This window comes from Giraffa tippelskirchi, chromosome 2 (assembly GCF_054371585.1).
Source record: "Giraffa tippelskirchi isolate mGirTip1 chromosome 2, T2T-mGirTip1v1.2.pri, whole genome shotgun sequence".
Classification (NCBI taxonomy): Eukaryota; Metazoa; Chordata; class Mammalia; order Artiodactyla; family Giraffidae; genus Giraffa; species Giraffa tippelskirchi.
In genome coordinates, this window is record NC_137276.1 from 162,532,536 (window position 1) to 162,555,594 (window position 23,059).

Genomic DNA, 23,059 nt, shown 5'->3' on the forward strand with positions numbered 1-23,059 from the left:
TTGAAACTCTAAACAGCTGCACCCAAACCCACACAGAGCTCCCTGTGCATGCAGCTTCAGGGTAGGGCACAAGGAGAGGAGGGAAACGGGTCTAAAAGAGCAGTCGAAGTGAGATCAAAAGGGGCCTTCACACCATACTGTATATGGCTTTGTCCTGCAAGTCACAAGGAAGCAAGGCGGGCAAGGCCCCATGGGGGCAGGATCCCCAGGGGTCTGTGCAGCTCAGGACCTGCAAATGCAATGCCAGTCAAGGTCTGCAGGCAGGAACACTCAGGCCCCTCTCTCCAAGATGCCATCCAGCCCCCTCCCCTGCAGCCTGCTCTCGGAAGTGAGTCACAGAAATGTCCTCCCTCATGTTGACCTGTTCCTCCTCCACTGCTGGGAGCAGCAGCCTCTCTCTGGCGCAAACATCCTACCTGCCAAAGCTCTGACACCCATGTGGCTCAATCATCCCAGAATCAGAACCCAAAACAGTTGGAGAAGGTCTCTCCCACCCTCTTCCCCATCCCCACTGCTTTCTAAACACATACGGTCATGGCCCATCAAAGGGCCATGCAGGCCACTGCCAGCAGGACACGAGCTCTGACTTGATCTCCCACTATGCAGGTGGGTTTTTCAGTCCTAGGTCCACATTCCCTTTAGCACCTTGCAAGCAAGGGCAGGCTTTGGCTTTGCAGCTAGCCATCCTGGAGCAAATTAGACACAGAACATTTGGTTTGCTCTCACATGGCTATTTCTGCCACTGCAGCAAAAGGCACTAGTCAGCAATCATGAAGAAAGTCTTGGAATCTGTTGCAGCAGAAAAATGCGTCTCCAGAAAGCCCCACTTTACTCGTACGACACTCTCCCCAATCTATTTCCTCCCAATGGTTCTAAGTCAATGAGGTAGTGATGGTTCAAAGTGAGAGGTGAGAACCTGCTTCTGAGAAGACTGTTCTCGAAGCCTGAGCTAGGCAGGGCTGGGCGGGCAGAGCAGCAGGTAGGTGACAAAATTCTACAGTAAGTGTTCTCAGGAGGCCAGCAAAGCAGGCTGATTTCACTACACAGGATGCGACGCTATGATGTAGTAAAAAGAAGGCCAGATTATGCTCAAAGCCAGGTGCTTCCATTTTCTAGTTTTGTGACCTTGGGTAGATTCTGTAAAATGGGGATACTGTCTCTCCTGCTCCTCCCTAAGGGGCTTGGTGAGTACATGTGGTGATAAAGTCCGGGCAAGTGGGCAGCACCTGGGAGGGCCAACAGGAAGATGAGGAAACCAGCCAGTCAGGACCTCACTCCTGAAGAAGTAAGGACCCAACAGGGCTGAGGCAGCTGGAACTCAGACACGGGGCCCAAGGTGGGAGCCTGGCTTTTGAGCCAGAGGCTACAGGCCAAGGGCCTGCCTGATGCAGTTGTGGGGCCATGTCTGCACCCTGAGCCGGCAGGACCAGTGTCAGAAGGGTCAGGGTTGTCCTGGGAGGGCTGCATACGCTCATCACAGGGCCCCTGGGCCAGCCCGCAGCAAGCGGGTGAGCACAGATGCAAACACTAGAGGTTTTAAAAACTGGCTGCCTTCAACTTCCCTTCCCTCTTACATAGCCCCTGGGCTCCAGCCCCTCTGCCTCAGCCCTAAACCCAGCCCTGCCCCTTCCCACCTCTGCCTTCACTCTGGCTGCTCCTGCTGCCGAAAATGGCCTTTCTACAGTCAGCCTCAGGACCTCTGCCCCACCTTCCAAGTCCTCAACCTCACCACCTCCAAGGGCAGCTGGTCTACACCTGACCCCTTTCCCGGTGCTGCCTTGACAGAGCCCCAGACACCAGCAATCCACTTCATTCTTTCAACTTTAAGGAACAGGTATTAATCGAACAGGGCTTCCCAGGTGGCTCAGTGGTAAAGAATCCATCTGCCAATGCAAGAGACATGGGTTCAATGCCTGCAAGATCCCCTGGAGAAGGGAATGGCAACTCACTCCAGCATTCTTGCCTGGACAATCCCATGGACATAAGAGCCTGGTGGGCTACATTCAACGGGATCACAAAGAGTCGGACATGAACTGAACGACTGAACAGCAATTAATCAAACCACGGCCAAAAGGTGACCACACACTCCAAAATCAGGGTGTCAGACCGAGCCCAGGGCTCAACCCTGGGGCCCCAGAGAAGGGGGCGACCCCCCCCATAGTTCAGCAAGGGGGCAGCTGTAAAACCTGGATGTCGGGCAGCTGATTCTTGGGGACACACAGCCAGTGCCTGTCTCAACTCCTGTCTAAACAGACCCAACAGTACCAGACACGACGCTGCCTTGTCATCCTCTAAGAAACACTGATCCCCTTGAAGGTGGCTAACATAATGAGTCATTTTCAGGAGAGCGTTCCTTCTATACAGGATGGACAGTAAAATGCCACCCTCCCGGGGCCCATCAGTGCCAGCCCCCACATGCAGGGAACAAGGACAGTGATTGGGGCAGTGCCAACCCCATTTACAGGCTGTAACACCCTGGGCATGACCTTTGCCTTTCCTGGCCTCTATTTTCTCACCTTTAAAATAGAGACAGATATAGCACTGACCTCAGGGAGCTGGGAAAATTAAACACCTAAGTATTTTGCACAGTGCCTGGCACATGACACGCATTCTTTAAGTATGAATTATTGCTATTTCACAGTATGTTTCTGTTCACCATTAATTTATCTGTTCACCATTAATTTAAACTGCAATAGAGGAAAGGGAAGTTTTGGAGGTATGAATGACATTGGTGTTCACTGGAGAGATGATGTATAGCCTTCCTGATGTACCAAATCAGTGCTGAAGAGCCGGAAAGTGACGCCACACTTCCATTCTTCCCTGACTTGGAGGTTTGCAGCTGACACCACCACTCAGGAGATCCCGATGAAGCTGGAGGCTTCAAGTCTAACAATAAAATAATCTTTCAGAGATATAGCACTTTAAGGTTTCTGCAGATTTTCTAAAAACTCTGTGAGACACACAACATGACTCTCATTTTACCACTGAAGAAAGTGAAGGAAGACAATTCAGTATGCTTAATTTCACACATAATCCTCTATCAAAACTGTATATTCTGACAAACTTGATTTTCACATTTAACAAAAGCAGAAGTAGCTACCGAATCTTTCAGTTAATTGAGTTCTAGAAAAATAGAATCATACAGCATCTTTCCAGAAAGAACTTTTTGGGGTGGAGGTGATGGGCAGGTGTTCACACCAGCATGGTCTCTGGAGCCTGATGGAACAAGGACGATGCAGACAGGGAATAAGGCAGATTAAGGAGCCTGAAATGGGGAGAGAGAGGCAGCTGAAGCTTGAAATGTACCTCCTGCCAAATGCAAAGGTGGCTGCCAGACAGTGATGAGGAGTGGAACATGAACGTTTCCTGAATGACCCAGAGTCACAGCAGCTACATCTGCAGGTAGAAGCTTTGCCAGCTCTGTGGAGGAAGAGAAAGGGTGGGACCTTTCTCCCAAAATAAGAAGAAATGTTGGTGCGTCCAATAGGCAACCGACAGTTCTATAAGGACTGCAGGCGAACACGTAACCAGAGACCATCTGGAGAAATTGTCCCGTAAGAGACGGCATCTACCCAGCTCTGAAAGAATGTGTTGGTCCAGAGAAAACCAGATTTTTCAGCCTCTCAAATGATAATGATCCATATTTTAATCGCCTCTGCTGGAAGAACCACCACAAGGAGATGATCTGGTGTTTAAAGCCTCTTGGATGCATTTTCCTGGTAAACAATCACCACATGTTGCACTGCATATTTGACATGACTGCTTTACTTATTTACAAATACTCACACAGCACTTATACCAGGTGTTGTACTAGGCACTGGGCAAATATGAACTTGTTCAGTGCTCACAGCCCCGCCCCTACCCACGAGGAAGGCACTGTTTTGCTGATGATACTCCCAGGCACAGTGAGGTCAAGGGGCCAGTTCAAGGTCACAGAGACAGGAAGTGGCAGAGCCTGAATTCAAACCCAGTCCAGCCTGTGCCCTTAACCTCTCCACTATGCTGCCTTGTTAGCATCCCCTCAGGCCAGTTTTGAGAAGAAGGAAGTAACCCGGCTTCCCCAACCCAAGAGGCTGGGCCCTTCCGCTCTGCAAATGCTGGGATCACCTGCTCCCAGGACCTCCTAGAAGGCCAGACACCAGGCCCTGAGTGTCAGGGCAACAGCTCCGCACCAGAACTTGGTGTGTGTGTGTGAAGCTTAAGCTTTTCAAAATCTCTAGAGGCCAGATGTATACCAGAGACGTCTAGGGGATCAGTTTATTTTTATCCCAGAATAAAATTTAAGCTAATGTTTAGGTAATGACAGGCAGTATGGTCTCAAAGCTGCTCAAGAGAAATCCCCCACAGCTGTGACTAATGCCCCATGGCCATGGGATCCAGCTGTCAGGAAGCTCCAGGGAGCAGAGGCCCTCGAGTAGTATTTGCATGTAACCGACACACATCCTCCCTTATACTTTAAATCATCTCTAGATTACTTACGATACCAAACACAATGTAAATACTATGGAAATAGCTGTAAAGTTCCAAAACGCAAACCTTGAACTTGCTGCATACGGGCAACACAAAAGATGACTCAGAGGAAATGAGAGCTTCTCTGAATATCTGAAGGACTTCTGTGGGGACGAATACACACACACACCCCCCCCCCACATATACAAACACATGGCCACACACACACACACACACACACACACCCCACATACACACACACACACACACACACACACCCCACATATACAAACACATGGCCATACACACACACACACACACACCACACACACACACCCCACATATACAAACACATGTTCATTTGGCCCCAGAGTACAGAAGTGAGGACAAGAGACGGAAACTACAGAGAAGCAGATTTTTTAAAACTTAATATACAGCAAAACATTCCTATGAATTTAGCCAACAATAAAATAATGGGCTGCTTTGGAAGTGGCAAGTTTCCCATTGTGGGAGGTAATCAGGCTGAGACCTAATAAGTCAGGCATGCGCCACAGGGAATTTAAAAGATGCCCCCAAATGTTTCTTCCATGCCTGAGATTTTCTGATTATTTTAACAGAGTCTATAATTGTCTGTTTGAATCAGGAAAGTCACTTCAATTCATCCTTTTCAGTTTATAAAGGAGGAACCCAGGACAAATAGAGAGGAAGTGATTTGACCCGAGCCACCCAAGACTTTCTCTATCCCTTCATCCAACAATCACTCAGTGGGATGAGGCAGGAGTGTTACGCATGATAGAGAGTGCAAGAGCAGCAAGAAGATAGGAGGGAAGGAGGGAAAGCACAGGTGGTTTCAGTTTCCAAGAACCAATGACATGCTGAGCACCTCCACACCTAGGCTGACTCAGCACACAGACCCCAGGGCTCAGGGCTCATGGGGAAGGCATTATAGTAGAAACAAGCTGCTCTTGCAGTAAAGAGAGGGATGGGATATCTGTAAGTTAATGGGTAGATAGTGAAACTCATCAAAGACACCCACAGTTAATCTTTCCTATCATTTTAGATGGGTCATGGATAAGGAATGGATGGATGGGGTCGGGGGAGGAAAGAAAGAAGAAAGGAAAATGCTCTAAAGCTTCCCAAACAGTAAGAGAAATTTAATCCAAGTCAAGCTGCAGATTATCATGAAAATGATGCCCATGCCGTCTAATAATTAAAAACACTTCCCTCTCTGGTATAAACACTATGAGTGGCCTGACTGGACACAATTCACACTAGAACCTATACCACTGAGATTCCCCCAAAATGAAAAATCCCAAGAAACAGACTGAGAACATCCATCCGCAAGACTCGATAATTACACACTCATCACAGCACCCATCACCAGGGATCTCACTGTGCTGTGAGGAAAAGTGATAAAACCGTTTTTGCTGGAGGGATCCGTACAGGTCGGAGCAGAAATCCAGGCTTTGCCAGATACAACTGTGGATAGAGATGGGAGGGCAGTGTGCACAGGGTTCAAACACTAAGGAACTCTAAAATGTTCTAACGGAAAGACAGTGATTGTCTTTAACGTGCAAGTCAGTACAGTCTTTCCTGGGTATCTGTGAGGAGTTGGTGCCAGGACCCCCTAGAAATACCAAAATCTGTGGATGCTCAAGTTCTTCATAGAAACTGAAGTAGTATTTGCATATAACCGACATACATCCTCCCATATTCTTTAAATCATCTCTAGATTACTAACGATACCAAACATGATGTAAATACTATGTAAATAGTTGTAAATACAATGCAAATAGTTGCCAGTATGTGGCAAATTCAAGTTTTGCTTTTGGGAACTTTCTGGATTTTTGTGTTTTTTTTTGACCTGTGGTTGGTTGAATCATAGTTGTGGAACCTGGGGCTACATGTAGTTGGAGGGACAGGGCTATTGTATATGCTATAAATCCAAAAAAGGCTGGAGATGCTGGGCATGAGGCTGCAAAACCTCTCCAGATCCTCTGCCTCACAATTCAGGAAGTAGAGGGCAAGAGCCAAGATTCATCAACCTGGACCTCAAGCACAGAGCAGAGGGACCCAAGTTCTACTCCTGACCAAGTGACTGAGTGACCCTAGGCAAATATAGTGTGTGTTAGTCCTTCAATCATGTCCAACTCTTTGCAACCCCCTGGACTGTAGTCTGCCAGATTCCTGTCTATGGGATTTTCCCAGCAAGAATACTGGAGTGGGTTGTCATTCCCTTCTTCAGGGGATCTTCCCAACCCAGGGACGGAACTCTGGTCTTCCACATTACAGGCAGATTTCTTTACATAGTCCATCCCCAAATCAGTCTCTTTGCAAAACTGGCATAAACTATCTGCCTTCCTACTTTGCTAAATTAGTATAAGGAGCAGATACGAAGCCAATCTGGAAACAGCTGAACCCTGCTCAAGACTAAGGGACTGCAGTGCTGTTCCAACCACCTTGGCAGGCGCCAAGAAGCTGCAGCAGGAAGCTCATGGCACAACCTGAGTTGCTGGTAAGGTGATGGTACATTTGTCTATGGGCTGAGGCGAGAAAGGACCAAGCGGAGACCCGAGGCAGTAAAGAGCTTATTCTCTGCCTCTGGAACAAAAGTGGTGTGAGGTGGTCAGACCATCACGAGAGTCTGGATGTAGAAGACAGGTTCTCAAACTGAGACATGACCCCAGGGAACAAGTATGTAGAAGGAGGTGGAGAGACTTCAACTTGGTCAAGTCCCATAAGCTCAGGCTTTGCTTCATGGTTATGCCAGACCACAGTGCGCACGAACCAGAGAGACCATGCTTGCATCAGCCATCTTGCCTCCTTTAGGGGCACCGGGGTCAACTGGCATGCAGGGATAAGCACACAACAAGGAGAAGCTTGAAATGCTTAGTACTGGTACCTCAAAAACCCTTGACCTTGTATGTTGTGAGCTATTTTCAGTTTGAAATTTTCAAAACACAGACGGTTACTCACAGTCAGCTCCAACCTGGCCAGTTTCTGCCCCTTTGTCACTGGGCTTTCCACACTGGTCTTCTAGCCCATGAACAAGAAAAGAAAAGTCATGTTTTTCATTCCGGCCAAGGGCATGCAACTGGCCTGGAACCTCAAAGGCTGTGAAGAGAAAAGGGCCAGTGGCAGCTTCATGTCAGGCAGGATGCAGTCTCTTCCTGCACAGTCTGCTGCCCTCCCAAGCCCGGACAAAGTCCTTCTGGCTTCAAAAGGTGACCCCACCTCCCACCCTCAGCAGCCCCTCTGAACTCTGGGGACATTGTTGACGACTGACTAGGACCAAGGAAAGGTGTGGATTGTGTAGGATGGGGGTGGGGGAAGAGGGAAGGCAAGTTGTTTATGGAGTGCCTCTGCACCTGGAGTTGTGTGCTGTGTATATGATATCACTTCGTTCTAAACTGTTCACTGAGCACCCACAGCACTAGGCCAATGATGCTTTTATCTGCATTGCCACAGGTGAATCACATAGCTCAAATATGCCATGGTGCAGTGAGCAGAAATCACTTTACAAGGAATAAGCTGGGCATATCCCCATTTCACAGATGAGGAAACTGAGGCTTTAAAAGGTTTTAATATATTATGCAAAGTTAAATAAGTAGTGAATGGTAAACCCAGCAGTCTACCCAGCTCTGTCTAACTTTGAGGTCGGATAATTTTCCAACATTCTAATCTATGTTCACAATGCAATGAGAGCATGTATATTCCCAGAAAATCAAGTGATTTGGTTTTATCCCTATGGCTAAAGTTCATAGCCATACTTCCTTGACTTCCTCTTGATACTTCATGCCATTATTTGAAAATAATAACCAAGTCTTAAAATTTCAGGTTGTTCTCAGAGAACCAGAGTTGGATAATAGCTCAAGGCCTAGTTTCAGTTCAAGGCTTCCCAACTGAACTTGTGAGACTGGGAGAGAGGATGGTAATGTTTTTGTTGATGTTTTATCAGCCAAGTGCCCTGTCCTCAGAGTTCACAGCCTTGTTGGGGGACACACACACAGGAAGCATCTGGTCACCGAGTTATGAGCTGTTGCTCATAACTCAGGGCAGCTAGGGCTGAGGAGTGGGGGTTACAGCTGGGAGCAAGGAGGCCCTCGGGGGCTCTCTGGAAATGGGGGCCTCAAAGGATAAGCAGGTCAAACAGAAGAGCAGGATGGAGGGAGAGCACGCTAGGCTGAGGGAACAGCATCCCCAAAGTCACACATGAGGTAAGCACCTGTCTGGGAGACAGTGGGAGGTCAGGGTTCCTGTGCAAAATGCATAAGGAACAGGCGTGGGGTGGGGAGAAGGGGAGGGGCAGACCGAGAAGGTCCACGGGTGGCCGGCTAAGGAGTTTGGACTTTAGAATTAGCACAGCACCTAGCATACAGTAGGAGCTCAAGAGAGTTGGCCAGAGTGAAGTCACTGGTTACTTGGGGACCAGGGAGGACAGGGATGGGATAGGCTGTCCTTGGCTGCAGAACACGCAGCTGTCAGTGAGCCAAAAGACTGTGTCCAGGGTGAAACGAAACTGAAAGTCAAGTGGACAGTCTGGCTAAGGAGCTCCTAATAGGCAAAAAGTGGTGTGAAGCAAGGCAGAGGGGACCAGGGCCTTCAGAGCAGCAGGAAAGAAGCAAGGTCTGGAGGTACCTCTGAGTTATGGGAACTTGACCACAGAACATTTTCCAGGGTGCTCAGCCCCTCAGAGGCAGTTGGGGCTAGCCATCCAGACTGTACTCTCTTGAGGGTGGGGCCTGTGGCTCACCCACTGAGCCTGGAGTGGGGCAGGCCCTCAACCAATACCTGTGGAATCCTTCAGAGCTAAATTGTTATCACCAGGTTAGCATGGATAAGTCAGATATCCTGGGATACAAGGACAAGAGCCACCTCCTAAAAATACACCAAGACCGAAATGCCCAGCTTATTTTAATTGCCTAAGGTCTCCATCTTGCGTGACTCCAGGGCCAGGTCTGTGAAATCCACAGAGTCTGAGTTTTCATCCATCCCCAGCTCCCAGAGTTTGCCTTCACCTGCAGCCCGGCCTGTTTCTCCCAGACCAGGACCCTCTCAGCTTCTGCTGATTCTGCTTCAGACAGAATACCAGCCCAGCCAGGAGACAGAAGGTGGCATTTTCTGAGCCCTCCGCCCTTGTCTCAGGAGACAAGCCCCGTGACCCCCATCTTGAGGCCCTCTGGAGTGCACAGAAGCACAGGGGCAGCCTTTTCCAGTCACAGGCTGAAAGGGAGCAGCCCTGGCAAAATTGTGATGTGCAACGGGCATACACTAAAAGCAATTCTTGGGAATTTTCAAGACTAGCCAAAAACCAATGGTGAAAACAAAGCATCTACACTTTTCAGAGGCAGTCACCTCACCTTCATATTTTTCTTTTGATTCCTTCCACATGGAATTATGGCCAAATCCCAGTTGCCAGAGGAGCCTTGTGGGCTGCAGTCCATGGGATTGCAAAGGTCAGACACGACTTAGCGACTGAACTACCACCACCACCTCCACATCCAGGGGTCAGTTCTCAAGTTAGTGACTACGTAGTTTGAGCCCATCCAACAGAGACGCCCAATTCCCCCATTCAGCTGAAAGCCAACCACAGCTCCCACACTGACACAGAAAGCCAGGAGCAGCAGGGGAGTGGGGGGACAGGCCTGGTAAGATGCATTCAGAGGGAAGAGCTGCTTTCACTCTGCACCTTGGAAGTCCAGTCAAAAGTCAAATTCTGGACCCAAGAACTGCCCAACATCCCCTTCCTGGTTCTAACAGATGATCAGTCCCTGTGCAATGCCAAGTTCAGCAGTATTTCTGACCCCGAATACCTCAGTCTCTCACAGCTTCCTTCCCCTGCCTCATCCCTGACCCAGCCTTTGTCCCTCCATCCTTCCCTGCCCTGCTGCCTTGAGCTGAGGGTGATTTACACACCCTTGGGTGGCCCAGGACAGGCCTGGTTCACCCTTGTGGTCCTGGCATGATTATTAACAGCATCCCCTCTTCGCTCTCTAAGTGTTCCAGTTTAAACAATAATTTAATGGTAAAGTTAAATGGTCACCCCACCCACACCACACTTCCTCCAGGACTATTTCTCACGATGTTTATCTTTAATTACAACAGACGGCCAGATCTAGAAAGTGGAGACTAATCCAGGCTCCATCCAGCTTCCTCCCCCCCTTCCCTTTAAATCTGACCCCGCCCCCCATCTTGCTGTGGAAGAACTTATCTTAGCTAGCAAAGACACCAGCAGGCATTCTACAGACAGCCGCAAGATTCAGGGGTACCCAAGCTTGGCTCTAAGGTTTCTGTTCAGTTCAGTTCAGTTCAGTCACTCAGTCATGTCCGACTCTTTGCGACCCCATGAATCGCAGCATGCCAGGCCTCCCTGTCCATCACCAACTCCCAGAGTTTACCCAAACCCATGTCCATCGAGTCGGTGATGCCATCCAATCATCTCATCCTCTGTCGTCCCCTTCTCATCCTGTCCCCAATCCTTCCCAGCATTAGGGTCTTTTCCAATGAGTCAACTCTTCGCATGAGGTGGCCAAAGGATTGGAGTTTCAGCTTCAACATCAGTCCTTCCAATGAACACCCAGGCCTGATCTCCTTTAGGATGGACTGGTTAGACCTTCTTGCAGTCCAAGGGACTCTCAAGAGTCTTCTCCAACACCACAGTTCAAAAGCATCAATTCTGCGGCGCTCAGCTTTCTTCACAGTCCAACTCTCACATCCATACATGACCACTGGAAAAACCATAGCCTTGACTAGACGGACCTTTGTTGGCCAACTGAAAAAGGAGGACATCTAAATAGTTGCACAGAAGGGGAAACCAATCTATTGTCCAGGAAAAATAGGATTATTTGACTTCAGATGGGCCATCAGGGAGGTCACTCTGCGTGTGCTGACAGCATCCCAACATCCTCACTTCTATGCCTGTGCAGACAGCAAGGCCTGGGATTGGGGTGTCCATGGGCCAGCACTTCCCTGGCTTGTTCATGAGGTAGCACTGAACAGGCAGGATGGTGGGTGGAAGCAGTGAACACACAGCTGCCACATGACTCCACGCTTCTCCTCCTTGCCTCTTGTCTTGGGTTTCTCTCCTCCTTTCCTCCCCATCTAGACCTTTAATTTCTTAAAAGCACCTTCAGACACTGAGAGGAGTTCAAAGATTTTTCTCATACACATTAAATTTGTTGCCACTCTGATAAATGGAAGTCTGGGAATCTTTTTATTTTCTTCCCAAATTACATTTCTGGACAAGAATTATGCTTGGCCATGGCATTTTATGATTACGTAAGTGTGAGGTTAATTAGAAAATCATTTGATGGAATTTTGAATTACCAGCAAAAATCAACTATTTCGAGTAAAGACAGAAAACATTTGAGAAAAAGTCTGAGCACCCAAAAACTGCATCCAAGGGTCAGCCAATAACCAAAACCTTGGGAAGGTCCAGGCTGACTAAAAGACGCATTCAGTCAGTTTTTTGCCTCAATGAACTTTCAGACTCAAAGTCTCAAACTGGCAGTTCTTGAGCTGAATCTGGCGTACCGTTTGGAGTTTTTTGGTCAGCAGACTTAATTACCACTATTTTAAAATCAGGAACTCTTATATTAACAACACAGATTTATGGCTTTTCTTGGGGAAAAAAATTCAAACACCTGGCAACACTGGGCTCATATTCATGCAAAATAAACAAGATCATCAAAAACACCAGTTAAGAACCAGGCATCGATGGGTGTTCAATCAACTGTTCTTCATCCTTTTGTGCCACAATCCATTTTTAAACCTTCAAAAGCTTGTATTACTTCCCAGAGGCATTTACCTGAAATTACACTGCTACAGGCTAGATCCTGAGTTCCTGAATCACAAATGATTCTTGTGCCTGTTACAAGATGTTACATTAACTAGATGATCCTCTTTGCTTTTGAGAGCCTAACCAGACGTTCTCTCGTTTTAAAATAAAAACCACTCAGTATCTGATCCCAAATGTGACATGTCACGTGGACTGGAGACTGAGGCTCCTCTGCTCTGTCCATGCAGGTGGCTGCTGGGCACCTACGCCCGCAGCTGACCCAGGTATTCCATTTACCCTCACCTCTCTCCCAGGTTGTGGCTGCCTGTTTCAGTTTCCTCTGCACCAACAAGGCCTCAAAGGTTCTCTATCCTCCTTTCATACAAAATATATTGCTTGATCATCTGTATCAGGAGTCCCCAACCTCTGGGATCTAACGCCTGATGAGCTGAGGTGGGGCTGATGTAATAATAATAGAAGTAAAGTGCACAATAAATGTAATGTATTTGAATCATCCCAAACCACCCCCTCCACCCCCAGTCCATGGGAAAACTGTCTTCCACGAAACTGGTCCCTGGTGCCAAAAAGGTTGGGGACCACTGATCTGTATGATGCCTTTAACCTCTGAAAGCAGCTGAGAGGATGTGAGGTGTGAGTAGAGAGATGGCCTGAAGGACCAAGATCACACCGTGCTCTTCCCAAACTCTGCTGACATCTTGGCAGGAAGGAAGAGGCAGAAGAAATGTCAATGCTTCACCTCTGCTCCAGCTCCGGTCATTCCTTCTAAAAAAATATGATTCCCCTTTACACTTTCACCATGCTTAGACACTATCTTCCAGGTTGAGAGCTGAATACCAATGAACGATAGTCACATTATTAGGAACATGAAAATCTCATTCACTGCTGAGCCAAGTTAGAGCATTAGAATTATATTCCTTTCTTTACAGTTCCAAGTTCATGATTCTTGGATCCAATGAGAAAAGATGGTCCTAGCAGTTAGGGAAAGGGTTTCCCTTGCTTATACTCTGTGCAGACCCTAGGCTTCATTTATTAAGGGAGGCAGTGTTTTCTTACAGGGCCAAGGGGGATCAAGGGGAACCAGAGAAGCAGCCTGATGGACTGGTACTCATTCCACGCTGTCTGATAGTAATGAAGCCCCACGAGCAGCTCCCTGACCTCACATTTCTGAAGCCCATCTGGACAGCAAGCCTTGTAACGAGTGTTCGCTATAGAGGCATGGACAGGTAGATTATTATATGGGAAGCAATTCTGGTTCCTTGCATCTCCTGGCTCCTCCGTCCATGGGATTTTCCAGGCAAGAGTACTCGAGTGGGGTGCCATTGCCTTCTCCGCCTTTTACAAACAGTGATAGAAAAATCTTGAAGACAGGAATGCTGGGGATGCTTAGGTCCCTAGATCAAAGTGCTCCTATGGGCAGCTCCTGAATGTGGCGGGGGGGGGGGGTGGGCGGTCAATTCTGCCACCTCCAAACAAAAGATCATAGGAATGCTCTACGATTAACAGTTAATGGCCCGTAGTCACCCAATGCAAGAGTAGGAGCTAAGGGGTTCATTCTAAACTCTGGTCCAGGTGAAACGTCTGATATTTCTGCAGTATCAATTCTATAGTCAACCTCGAGGCAGAGAGCCTCAGGGCTGACTATCCATTTCAATCACCTGCAGAAATGTAGTCACGTGGCTGAAATGTGTGCCCAAGGTGGCCGTGAAGCCATACTGAAATTCCCTTCAGGTGGAGCCAGTCACGCCTAACTCAGCCCTTTTCACACACTGTTTGTCACAGAGAGTCCCTCTTGTACATGTGTCACCATGATTCAGCTATGCTATTTTCCCTTTTTTCCCCAGGAAGATGCTTACAGATAAGTCTTTTTTTGCTGCCTAGATTACAAAGGAGGATCTCTCAAGAAGATGTTTATCTGGCAAAAGAAACAAGTAGTAATGCAAAGAAGGACAGTCCTCCCAGCCTGTCATCCTTTGCTGGGCCTCTGCCAGGCAGGGCCCCCGGAGGAGCCATCCAGGGTGGTGGTCCTGCCAATGAGGCTGCCAGCTTCTGGAGCACAGGGTCGAGTTTCTCTCTCCTGCTCAGCCAGGCCCATGGCCATAGCCTGCCAGGGAGTTTTCTACTGTGAACAGGGCCGGGTCCATCTAGGCATGCTTCCTGGAGGCTATACCTGCATAGCAAACCCCAGTGCCCTCCCAACCAACTTGGGGTTTGCATTTTGGGTGTTTGAGTCTTTACTGAATTCCAACCGCCCATCTCCCTCACATTATAATCTCCTTGAAAGCAGGAACCATGTGATCTACCTCATAATTCCTTAAAGCTCCTAATCTTGTGGTTCACACATGATGAACCCAATAAAAACTGAGAATAACAATGCCATGGATTGTCTCTAAAAAGAAAATAAAAGCGATTTCTATAAAAACACCAGTGGTGGGCCTATGGACTCTTACTTAAGAGCTGGTTAGCACATTGTTGAGGAAGTCTCCTCTTATTAAACAATGGTCCCTTCATGTATTCAGTCAAAATCTACTGTGTGCCTGGCACCTGGACTGCATACCCCGAAGTGAGCGTGCAACCTGGCCCCACCCATCTGCCCATTCATTTCCTCACTCATTCTTCCCATGACATGTGTGTCAGGCACCATGCCATGGATCTTCCTGATTCAGTAGTGCCAGAGGACTCATACTGCACAGGGTGACACAAGAGCTGATATGAGCCGTTTTCAGAGAAGGGAAGTCCCTCACATGGTCCCCACCAGGACCTCATCTCAGCCTGGGTGCTCAGCCTTCAGGAGCCTCCCTGACTCCATAACCTTCAGAGGACATTGGATATTCACAACTTTCCCGGGGGGCACAGCCATCAGAGAAGAAATAATTACATTAACAGTAACACAGTTCCACTCAGGTTTTCTGTATGCAGCTTTTTCCTTTTAAAATACATTTTCCTAGTGTTGCCATTAAAGATAATAATCTTATAATATTTTTATCTCTACCACAGAGCAGGTATTTTTCTCCTGCAGGGGCTACATCACTGCCGCTGGGTTACACAGGCTCTGCAAAAGCAGTCAGCCTTGTCTTCTAACTCCCAGGGATGAAGGAATACAGGGCTTCTTCATCAGCCACTATTTTAAAAGCTGGCAGGTTTTTCTCTCTTTACTCAGATTTAACTCTAAGAGAAATTGACAGGTTCAATCTTGGTTAACTTTTTAAAAAAACACAAGAACAAGAGCCAAGAAATTCATCCTCAGGTGTCAGCAGAAAGATAAAAATCTACTCTCTTTCATCTGCAAGTCCTAGCTTACTCATCCTGAAATGATGGTGGTGGCAGAGTTACCTTATACGCAGTGCTTCATGCCTGGTGAACAATGGACCTGAATTTATATGGGCTGTAAATTCTTCCAGACAAGACTGCCACATTAACATCCTGATATAAGACAATCTGGAGAGGGATGGAAAATGTCACTTGACTAGAAGTTAGAGCTGTGTCTTTCTGTTTTCCTTCTTCATATAAAATGATTTCAGGACAAGGAACTTGAAGATAAAATGACACCATGAGTTCACACAACCTCTCAGCTCCAAATCCAGAAACAAGCACATGAAATTGTTTTTTTTTTTAATGATAAATTTAAAATGATATTTACCAATGAAATGGTTTGCTGACTGGGTTTGCTTCAAAATTATGAGGGGGGGCTGGGAGGGGGTGGTAAGAGAAAATAGATAGGGATAAAGATGAAGCAAGGTTGGCTCAGGGTTGATAATTACTAAAACTCCATGAATATTATAATACTAAAGCACTTAGAGTACTACATGATTCTGTCTACCTTTGTCTATGTTAGAAGCTTTCCAAGGTAAAACATAAAAAAATACATATTGGGAGACTAGCAATGTTTAATACAGGAATACTGAGTTAGGGATAAGGATGGCCAAGATACACTGTTTCATGAATAAAGATGCACAAGGGTATATAAAGTATGAGTCCACTTACACACACACCACTGAAAAATCTGTAGAAAATTTCTGGAAAAATAATGATCTTTGTATACTGCTTGAATCCTTAATGAAAATGTATTACTCTTATACTTTTTTAAATTCAAGGAATGCAGCAGAGAAAGGAAAATAGTAGGGGTGAAAAATGAGACAAACTTCTCCATGGACAAGAAACCACTGGAGCCAAGGGCTGGAGTCCAGAAGCAGGTAGTGGCCAGAAGTTCACTCTCAGTGGGGCCCTGAAATGCCCTCCAGGCCTCCAGCCAGGCTCTCGGTGTGAAACAGGGGACAGGCGCCTGCCTCAGCAGTCTGTCCTCCTCATGTCCCCCACCCTTCCTTCTCTGCTGTGATCTTCTGCACACAAACCTTCTGCCTCTTTGAGCTCCTGGTTTCTGACAGAGGCAGAAACCTCTGACATTAACATTTCACTCCATTATTGTGGACTCACCATTTCCTCCTGGTAATACTGTCAGTTTCTGTTTTTCAAATACCTTATGTTGCTTGTGAAAGTATAAAACCAGCCTGCATAGATTCTAAATTCCTGATGGTGCTTTTCTCAGAGGATGGAGAAGAACACAGCACCCTAGCTGCAAGGAGTCCAGGAAAGAAAGTCTCCAGCCTTTTTGTCTTCCATAAAGGAAGGCAGGCTTATACAGCAGGAAATTTCTCAAACATAGGAAGGGGGTACAGATGCTGTTTTTGTTGTTGCTTAGTTGCTAAGTCATGTCTGACTCTTTGCAATCCCATGGACTATAGCCTGTCAGGCTCCTCTGTCCATGGGATTTCCCTGCAAAAATAATGGAGTGGGTTGCCATTTCCTTCTCCAGGGAATCTTCCCATCCCAGGGATCGAACCTGTGTCCCCTGCAATGGCAGGCAGATTCTTTACCACTGGCCCACCCAGGAAGCCATAACAGATGCTGAGAAGCCAAAATACCAGCACTAATTATGCTAAATTATCAGTTGCTCCAGCTTTACATACCATGAGGGGGCTGAACCTCACAGGTTAAGTGACCTCCCTAAGGTCACAGAAAAAGTGCCTGAGTGGGATTGGATAAAGTTGCTATCACAAATAAGAAGTGCTAGTCTGTGCCAGATACACTGTCTAACTTATTAGCCTTCAATCACCTTCACCATATATAGTATTATACAGTACTGCTATAATCTCCAGGTCTCAGCTACAGAAACTAAAACTCAGAGAGGTCAGGAAACTTGCCCAAAGTCATACAGCCATGAGTGGCAGAGGTGATGTCAGTCCACATCCTCTCCTCCTACTTCTGTGCTAGTCCTCACTTCCTTCCCAACATCCCTGACAGCCCTTCTCCAGTGCTAGGAATGGGATAAGGAGGCCTGAAAATAAGTTAGACATTTTTATTTCAAGCATCTAGAAAGAGGTTAGGCTGGCACAAACGCTATCAATAAAAACCACATGACCTAAAAACGTAGAAGAGTGGACATCATTAAAATATTAACCACAAAAGCAAATTCCTGCCTGGTGTCATTATCAGCAGTTGACAAGATTCGCCTGCTGCTTCCACCTTATGGTGGGTTTGGGCTCAAACCAGCATACAGCCAGCCAATGGAGCCAAGAGAGAATGAACCAGAAGCCCGTGGCCCCTACTAATAAAGCTACCATTCAACAGCTCTTCAGGTGGCCAGCCTCAAGACAGAGTGACCATGACCAGTGGCTGCTACCCCAGCTCCTCAACACACACATTCTCACTCACTCACTCTAGGCTCAGCAGGAGCCCTGTGGCCTGAAGCTAAGCTACTGCGGGGCTTCCTAGCTCCTACCCAACTTCCCAGGCCACAATTTGGCCCTGGCTCCTGCAGAGAGGTGGGTGAACCTCAGGCCTGGTGCCTCCCGAAGACTCTGAAGGGTGCCTCTCAACCTCCTGCCTTCCCACTGGTTTCCCTCACAAGCCCCGCTTCCATACCCTTTGTTTCCATTCACTTAAAAATCTTATAGAAAAGCCAGATCACTCTCCGTTGCTAAAAAGGGGGGGTTTAACACTTGAGTAGGGATAGAACTGCCAAATGTAGAAAAAAAGAAGGAAGGAAAGAAACCCAGCAGGATAACCAGTTACATTTCAATTTCATAAAAAAAATACTTGTTTTGTGTAAGTATATCCCCTTACAATATTTGGGATATACTTACATAAAGCAGTTGTTTGTTGTTTATCTGAAATTTATTTAACTGGGCTTCCTGTATTTTAACTGGCAACCTTATCTGGTTGTGGGTGGGGTAGAGTAGGAGGTATACAGAACAACAAATCAGCTAGAAAGGAAAACACAAACTGAGCTATGATGATTAAGGGTGGGAAGGAGTGAACGTTCGTTACCCAGAGTCTCTTTTACACCAGAAACTTTCATGTGTTTTATTTCATTTGAGTGTCAGCAATTCTATGTCTTAGACATATCTATCCCCACTTACAGACGAAAACACAAAAGTTCAGAGAATCAGTTGACTTGCATAGTGTCACATGGGTAATTTGTGAAAGGCAGGACTATAATCCATGGTTTCTGAGTATAATCTGAGTCATTTCTTCTATGTATGGGTGCTCTGCCAGGTGATCAGTTCAGTTCAGTTCAGTCGCTCAGTCGTGTCTGACTCTTTGCAACCCCATAAATCACAGCATGCCAGGCCTCCTGTCCATCACCAACTCCCAGAGTTTACCCAAACTCATGTCGATCAAGTCGGTGATGCCATCCAGCCATCTCATCCTCTGTCGTCCCCTTCTCCTGCCCCCAATCCTTCCCAGCATCAGGGTCTTTTCCAACGAGTCAGCTCTTCGCATGAGGTGGCCAAAGTATTGGAGTTTCAGCTTCAGCATCCGTCCTTCCAATGAACACCCAGGACTGATTTCCTTTAGGATGGACTGGTTGGATCTCCTCGCTGTCCAAGGGACTCTCAAGAGTCTTCTCCAACAGCACAGTTCAAAAGCATCAATTCTGCGGCGCTCAGCTTTCTTCACCGTCCAACTCTCACATCCATCCATGACTACTGGAAAAACCATAGTCTTGACTAGATGGACTTTTGTTGGCAAAGTAATGTCTCTGCTTTTTAATATGCTATCTAGGTTGGACATAACTTTCCTTCCAAGGAGTAAGTGTCTTTTAATTTCATGGCTGCAATCATCATCTGCAGTGATTTTGGAGTCCCCAAAAATAAAGTCTGACACTGTTTCCACTGTTTCCCCATCTATTTCCCATGAAGTGATGGGACCAGATGCCATGATCTCAGTTTTCTGAATGTTGAGCTTTAAGCCAACTTTTTCACTCGCCTCTCTCACTTTCATCAAGAGGCTTTTTAGTTCTTCTTCACTTTCTGCCCTAAGGGTGGTGCCATCTGCATATCTGTGGTTATTGATATTTCTCCCGGCAATCTTGATTCCAGCTTGTGCTTCTTCCCGTCTAGCGTTTCTCATGATGTACTCTGCATATAAGTTAAATAAGCAGGGTGACAATATACAGCCTTGACATACTCCTTTTCCTATTTGGAATCAGTCTGTTGTTCCATGTCCAGTTCTAACTGTTGCTTCCTGACTGTATACAGGTTTCTCAAGAGGCAAGTCAGGTGGTCTGGTATTCCCATCTCTTCCAGAATTTTCCACAGTTTATTGTGATCCACACAGTCAGGTGATAAACCCTTACAATTTTTATAGGTTATGCACAAAGCGGGTCTAACAGTTTTCTTTACTTTTCCGATACACTCATAAGGAAGAAAATGTTCAATGGCATCCCGGATTAACACATATTTGAAATACAGCTGATTATGACTAGAAAGCACTAGACCTTTCTCCATTTATTCCAACTAACCACACTGCTCAACTAACTAGAGTTTCCTACCAAAGAAGAAGGGAAAGAATCAAGAAAGGAAGGACAATGTTCTACCCAAGATGACCACTGCTCCCCAGTTTTCAGATGAGCAAAGTCATGAGACATTTGACTCAACAAAATCTTACAGGGGCCCAAGAGGAAAAGGCTCCTTAATCAAAATGCTAGCATCCCATGAGACATCATTTTCCAGAAAACACAGCTGATGTGGTGCTATGCTTTTTTTTGGGGGGGGGGGATTGTTTTTTTAAAAAGCTATTTGTCAAAAGTACAGTGGGAAATACTTTCTCTTCCAGCCTCTCAAGCTTCTAACATTCATGGCACACAATCAAAGGGAAACAGCCATAAAAATGACTTAATATGTGCCTTTTTTGAAATATAGTAACTCTCGGACAAGTGACTATAAAAATAACACAGCTGAGAAGGTCTAGATTTATTTCTGCTTAGTGAATTTCCAGATCAGAATGCGCTCTGTTCATCAGCTAAGTTTGCTTTTGTGCTGCTTGGTTTCTAAATTTTCATGTCTTTGCACAGATGCTAGCAGATTCCATTCATGACAAAACCTTGCCCACCTCACAGTCCGCATGCCAGTTCCTGGGGGAGGACCGGGTGCCTACAGAGGAAGGCAGGCGGCCACAGGGATTCCCCACCAGCTACACCAGCCAAGTCTACGGAGATGGGACTGAAGCTGTTCTCGGGGGTCTGGCTCTGCCGGCCCTGGTTCAGGCCTTGTTTACTCCCCTGCCTTCGTTCCCCCTCGCTACGCTCACTCACACCCAGGCACAGACTCCAGAGTGGCAGACAACTAACACTCAATCTTTAGGACTACTGGAGCCTCCAGTTTTCTTATGAAACATGGCAAAAAACCACAGTTCCCTATCCCAGCCAGCACCAAATGCTCCCAGCCCCAGCATGAGACAGAAGGCAAGTATCAGATTACTCAGAGCTGGTGGAGACAGATCAGCACAGGGCAGTCACGGCAGACTTAATTATCAGAGGTCTTTAGAAACATTTCGGCTGGAAGGGGATGGAAGAGGGGAAGAGCAAGTAAAGGACTTTTCATTTCTGGTTCTTCTGATAGAGTGAACCCTACAAACAGGGCATCTTCTGGACTTTATCACCAGGCCTGCTACAGGAGTCTCCTCTGTCTCATGTCATGGTGCAGAATGAAGGATTCTGAAGATGAGGAACACTCAATTTCATTTTGGATCTAAAATCTTTCAAAGATTTCCTCTGAAAAGGCTAATTAAATTGATATTCAGTTTCACCGTTTCTAAAATCTTCAATGTACAGAAAAGATAAATTCTGGCCAATACCATTTCAGTTAAGCATGATCAGGTTTTCATCTGTATTACAGGAGAAAAATTCCAAACCAGGGCTCGAAGGCCTCACAGCTCTAATTGCACTTAATAGTCATCCTGGTTTAACGATCCTCAGGGCACGGGCCCTATATAGCAGTGAGGAATTTACCAGCTGACAAGCAACCTCAGGATGAGCAAAGATGACTCGGCAATGGTGAGGGTCAGAGGGGCTGGGATCACAAATGCCAGGGCTGGAGGAGGGTGGTCTCAGAGCCCACCTGCTCCCACCCTCAGATGGCAAGGACAAGCGTGGTGACCAAGCTGGGACTACCACATAGGACATCAGACCCTTGGTTCAGTGTTCCTTCCATCTTCTCCCCTGGTTAAACCAACAACCACAGACCTAACTTACGCCTTGTGTGAAGGTGAAGGAAGGGGGAGGGGCGGGGTGGGGGTGTGCTGCCATGAGTGCAAGGGCAGGTGTTTGCCCGAACTCTGCTCTTCCCCACCCACAGCGGGGTAAGGGGCTCTACTGCGTGACTCCGGGGCCACCTGTGAGAGGATTACGTAAGGGAAACAGCCCACCTGGCCCAGGAGTTATTGACTCACTCAGAGGCCTTGCAGGAATTTCCTGTTATGTGATCTGGGTCTTGGAAATAACTACAACCAAGCCGAGGCTGTCACTGTCCTCTCTCTAAGAGGACATGCATGTTCTTGAATCACTAGTTTCCCTGCGGCTCTCCAAAGACTGGGCCTGGCTCTGAGAATGCCCACAGGGAGTCAGCATAAGGGTATGCACTGAAAACCAAGGGTGGGCCAGCTCAGGAGGCAGCAAAACCCCAGGAGGCAGCAAAACCCCAGCTCCAGGGTCTAGGGGAGCTATGGCTCTGCCCAGAGGAGGAACAGTCAGCAATTTGGAAGTCTCTGACCCAGGGTCATGGGCCTGGGTTATAATGAAAACCTGCAAGTGCTTCTGCTTTTCCTTCTCTTTTTAAATTTTTTTAAATTGTAAGACATGTATTACACACAAAGGAATAAACGCAAACACATGCATAGCCCCTCGAGTGGAGCACAAAGCACTGCAGCTAACCAGGGGCAATGCCCACCCGTGCCCACGCACCTACCACTCCCCCACCCACTCCACAGGTAACTGTCATGCTGCCGTTTGGGACCATCATTCCTTGGTTTTCCTTATGACATTTACCACTTGCATATACATCCCTAAACAGTACGGTTTAGTCTTGCCTATCGGTGCACGTAGGTACCTGTCTGCTCATTTTTATCTCAAGTACTCAACTGGATGAATATATTATATTTATCCATTCTGCTGTCTATGAGCATTAAGCTGTTTTCGGTTTGGGCTACTACAAATGATGCCACAATGAATACTCTTGAACCTGTCTCCCGGTCCTCAGTGCTGCAGTTTCTCTACACCGAGCACCTGATAAGGAAAACACTATATATAGCACAAGAACACACTCTTGATTCAACTAGTTGATGCCATTCTGTGTACGAAAGCTGTGCGGCCTCTCCCTGCCTGAAAAACACTGACAAACCTGCTCCCCTTACACAGAGGAGGGCTTGCTGGTGACTCAGAGGCCAAGAAAACTTAGTTCATCACCAGACGAGCAAGTTAAAGCTGCATCTTGACACCTCCACTGTAAGACAGAGCCTAAGATTTTAAAATTCTGA

The 23,059-nt window shown here is 47.0% G+C and overlaps 1 protein-coding gene across 6 annotated transcripts in view; it reads right to left on the bottom strand.

Moving 5' to 3' along the window:
* XXYLT1 (xyloside xylosyltransferase 1) overlaps positions 1 to 23,059 on the bottom strand; it is a 174,840-nt gene that overhangs the window by 56,728 nt on the left and 95,053 nt on the right. The gene's annotated exons all lie outside the window — the stretch shown is intronic.